Raw genomic sequence first — 4913 nt, 5'->3', positions numbered from 1 at the left:
CCTCCCCAGGAGAACTATAGTCCCGCCCTTCAAAAGCGGCCAAAGGGAAATGCCTTCTCTGAGCTCCCATTGGCTCAGCCTGGTGGCATTCCATGCGTGGCCTTCTGGGTAACGTAGTTTTCGCGCTCCAAATCCAGGATCCGGTATTTTTCAGTTGACCAATGGACTGGATTTTGGGGCAAACAGCCCAAAATACACCAAGTATAACTAAGGGTCCTCTAGCGCCTTCAGGGGAGGTGATGTCTGGGGCAAGTTTCTTTTTCAGGCACCTGCGTGGCAGGTTTTGCCTATCTTTCTTAAGGACCTGCTCTTTCTGAATGGCAAGGCAGTGTTTGTTCATCATGACTTTTGGCATGTGTCTCCTTCAGCTCATTTGTAGCAGGGGGAGGTGCCTCAAGTCTCTAAATTGATCTAAGCTGCCTCCATTGAATCCAGTATACAAAGTTCATGTCACAAAACAGACACTCATATTTAAGAGCATCTGCTTCTGATGCCCCCGGAAGTGTCAGCTCTGCCTGGGCTGCAGTGTGGATATGATGTCCAAGAGACATGTGAAAAAATGCTCAAAGTGACTGATCATCAGAGAGAGGCAAATTAAAGCAACAATTAGTTATCACCTCACCACTGTCAGAATGGCTGCCATCAGCAAATAAACAAAGCACAAGTGCTGGGGAGGATGTGGAAAAAAAGAAACCCAGATCACTGCTGGTGGGAATGCAAACAGCTACAGCCATTATGGAAATCAGTTGGGAGTTTTTGCAAAATATTTAGTATGGAACTCCCATTTGATCCAGTGATTCTACTTCTAGGAATATATCCTAAGAAACCTGAAACAATCAAGTAGACAGTATGCACCCCTCTGTTCATAGAAGCACAATTTACAATAGGAAAGGTCTGGAAACTGCCTCGGTACCCATCATTAGGTGAGTGGATAAAAAACTGGTATATTTACACCATGGAATACTGTGCAGCAGGAAAAAAAAAAAAAAAAAAAAAGAATCTCTTACCCTGTCACACAGTATGGAGGGACCTGGAGAGCATCAAGCTCCGTGAAATCAGTCAGTCAGAGAAGACAGTATCACTTGATCGCACTCACATTTGGAATATAATGAACAAAAAACTGATGGAGTGGATTCAGAGACATGGAAGCATGGAAATTACTGCAGAATCTCAGAAGAAAAGTTGGGGAGTGTAAAAAGAAACATCCTCAGGTAAGGATTAAAAACATGCACACACACAATGAAAACAAATTCACCTGGGCCTTGAGCATTTTCTTCTGATCTCTGAAAGCAAGGGGAAAGCTCTAGCTTGCTGGGTTCTGGGTCTGCTCTACATTTGTGTTTATAAATCTGTCTTCTGTCACTTGAGTCCCTGGAAATGCTGACACCCCTCCATGTAACCTTCTCCTGCTTCCTATGAGTCAATTGCTTTTGGTGATGTAAGAAATGTCCAAACCTGTGGAGAATTTTTCTGTTTATTTGACTCAAGTCAGAGACATTTGCCAGGAAGGAAAGTAACAACAGATAGAGTAATGCTCGGGAGAACGGCAGTTTTGCATCTTTTTTATACATTAGCCTCAAAGGAGAAGACATAAGGGGGTTACATGACATTCTCTGGTGATAAATTAGGGGGGTAGAGGTAAGGAGGAAAATCTCTGGGATTGGATAAACAGTAAAAAAATAGACACAGAATTATTTTTAGGTCTATTGATTAGTTAATAGTTAATATTTAACACAAGAGCAATAATAATTGGGGCTCTGTGATCTTCTGTGCTGGGAGATTGTGCTTAGGAGTCTGTGAAACAGAAATGTCCCTGAAAATCCAAAGGTATGTCATCCCAGATGCAAAAAGACAATAGACAGGTTCAATAAGGTAAAAATTGTCCTTTACAAAAAACAAAACAAAAACAAAAAAACCAACAGGCTACTCCATAAATAGCCAGGTGACTAGCTTTTACTTGGAAAGTTTTAACTTCAAAGCATCCTATGTGGATTACTTTTCTTATAGGTCCCATTTCTCACTAAAATGCACCCAAAGAAAAAGGTGCTTGTGGGCATTGGCAAAGTGAGAAATGTGTGACATGGGAATGTCTCTGTAGGTGAGGTTGAAGTGGCCAGAAGAGGGAGAGAGAGAGAAGCATCAATGATGACAATCATTGATCAGCTGCCTCCTGCATGCTCCACACTAGAGGTCTCCCGGAACCACTGAGCCACAGCTGCTGGGCTCTCATCACTGATATTTCTATCCCTCTCTCTCTCTCTTTTGATCTATGAATCAATAAAAATGTTTTTAAAGCCAAAACCGGTTTGGCTCAGTGGATGGAGCGTCGGCCTGCGGACTGAAGGGTCCCGGGTTCGATTCCGGTCAAGGGCATGTACCTTGGTTGCGGGCATATCCCCAGTGGGGGATGTGCAGGAGGCAGCTGATCAATGTTTCTCTCTCATCGATGTTTCTAGCTCTCTATCTCTCTCCCTTCCTCTCTGTAAAAAATCAATAAAATATATATAAAAAAATGTTTTTAAAAATTAAAATATCTATTAAAAAGTAAAACATTAAAAAATATTCCAATACAAAAAATGTTTATTTCCTACACCAAAAAAGGCACAAAATTAAATTCCAACAGGCATCTTTTTTGTTCCACTGTTCCTTTTTTAAAGAAAATTGGCAAAACTCATAGCACATTAGGCAGAACATATGATAAGATGCTTTAACAAAGATATAGACTCACCCTAACCAGTTTGGCTCAGTGGATAGAGCGTCGGTCTGCGAACTGAAGGGTTCCAGGTTTGATTCTGGTCAAGGGCATGTACCTTGGTTGCGGGCACATCCCCAGTAGGGGGTGTGCAAGAGGCAGCTGATTGATGTTTCTCTCATTGATGTTTCTAACTATCTCTCTCCCTTCCTCTCTGTAAAAAATCAATAAAATATATTAAAAAAATAAAGTAAAAGATACGGACTCAACAAATATACTTCTGAGAAAAGGCTCACCATAAAGCCCTAGAAAAAATACAATGAAACAACAGATAGGTAGAATGAAAAAATTACAGAATTTATTTAAATAAAGAATGATTGACAAAAGATTTGCTAGAATGTGTAAAAGGTAAATACCTTACACACTGGTGGGAAAATGCCAAAAGGCACCATCAGTTTATTTTTATTTTTAAAGAATAGTTTATTGATTTTTAAAATATATATTTATTGACCTCAAAAACAAAAGGAGAGAAAGACCAATGAAGAGAGATTATCATTGATTGGCTGCCTCCTGCACAACCCACACTGGGATTTGAGCTTGGAACTTGGAATCTGCCCTCACCGGGAATTAAACCATGACGTCCTGGTTCATAGGTCAAAGCTCAATAACTGAGCCATTCCAGATGGCTATTTCATTAATTTTTGGTGAGAGAAAAAGAATGAGGGAGAAACACGATGTTCAAGTGCAACATTGACCAGTTTCCTCTTGCACACCCCCGTAGCCCACAGTCCAGGCACAGGACCAGCAATCCAACTGATAACACTTCAGTGCACCCAACCAACTGAGCCACAACATCCATGATGGTATATTTACTATAGATCACAAAATGCTAATCTTTGTAAATTTAAACATTCAAATACACCATGACCTAGATTATCTACTGAAAATTTATTTTGACAAAGTTAAATGAAACTTCTATTGATATAAAGAATTATACAGAAATGTTTGTATCAGTTTTATTAGAAACTAAAGGCCTGATGCACGAAATTCATGCAAGGGGCTCGGTCCTCACAGCTGCAGTGGCTTCCCTCAGCCCTAGCAGCCCTGGCTTTGTCTGGAAAGTCACCTGGAAGGACGTACAGAAGGTTGTCTGGCTGTCTGGTCTAATTAGCATATAACGCTTTTGTTATTATAGAGAACAAATGATTCAAAAAAATGGATAAACTATTGGTGATATATTCAAAGGTAAGAATATTTATCGGGGAAAAAAATGAGTTACTAGTATATCTTTACAAAATTTCCAAGTATTTATGAAACATAAATTAAAGCAAAAAAATACTTCGAAAATGCAAAGTGATCTATTAAAATGGAATTTAAGTCAATGGTTACTTGACTTAACCATTGACAGAACAGGGACAGATTTAAAAAAGGTCATGAAGCAAGTGCACAGTGACAGATATGGTCAGTGTTATGAGTATAATAATGATTTCACTTTCACACACACATCAAGATTTATGAAACGCTATACTAAACACATGTATTTTACTCATTATAGCTTTTAAAAATGGTTCCAGATTAAGAAGTGTGTTTGTTCCACTGTATTAGAAAAATAGGCTTGGCAAATCTATATTCAATCCACCTTCTTCTTTTTTTTTTTTTTAATATATTTTATTGATTTCTTACAGAGAGGAAGGGAGAGAGATAGTTAGAAACATCGATGAGAGAGAAACATCGATCAGCTGCCTCCTGCACACCCCCTGGGGATGTGCCCGCAACCCAGGTACATGCCCTTGACCGGAATAAAACCTGGGACCTTTCAGTCTGCAGGCCGATGCTCTATCCACTGAGCCAAACCGGTTTTGGCTCAATCTACCTTCTTATACCCTCTGGGCGACTGTCTTGCCTAGTGACAGAAAATTTAACAAACAATGGAGCACTTTCAACCATACCAACAAGAATGCTGGCTGGGTCACAGAAGCCACATCCCTGGACTAAAGACACCCTTTGCCTTCATCTTTGTTTTTCTGCCAGCTCACCAATGGCTCTGAGGGGAACATCTGAGAGGCTACAGGAATCCACAAAACCTCTTGATGATAACCAATGACAATGACTGCATCCACAGAAGATAAACATGCCTGGAGACCCTCAGGTCTGTGTACACAATGCTCCTATACACTTTTCCTCAGAACATTCCTGGATGCACGTTTCTAGGAGGAACATT

Source organism: Myotis nattereri (genome assembly GCF_964212035.1).
Source record: "Myotis nattereri genome assembly, chromosome: 15".
NCBI classification, from domain to species: domain Eukaryota; kingdom Metazoa; phylum Chordata; class Mammalia; order Chiroptera; family Vespertilionidae; genus Myotis; species Myotis nattereri.
The sequence above is the reverse complement of the archived record's forward strand: the minus strand, read 5'-3'. Positions refer to the sequence as shown.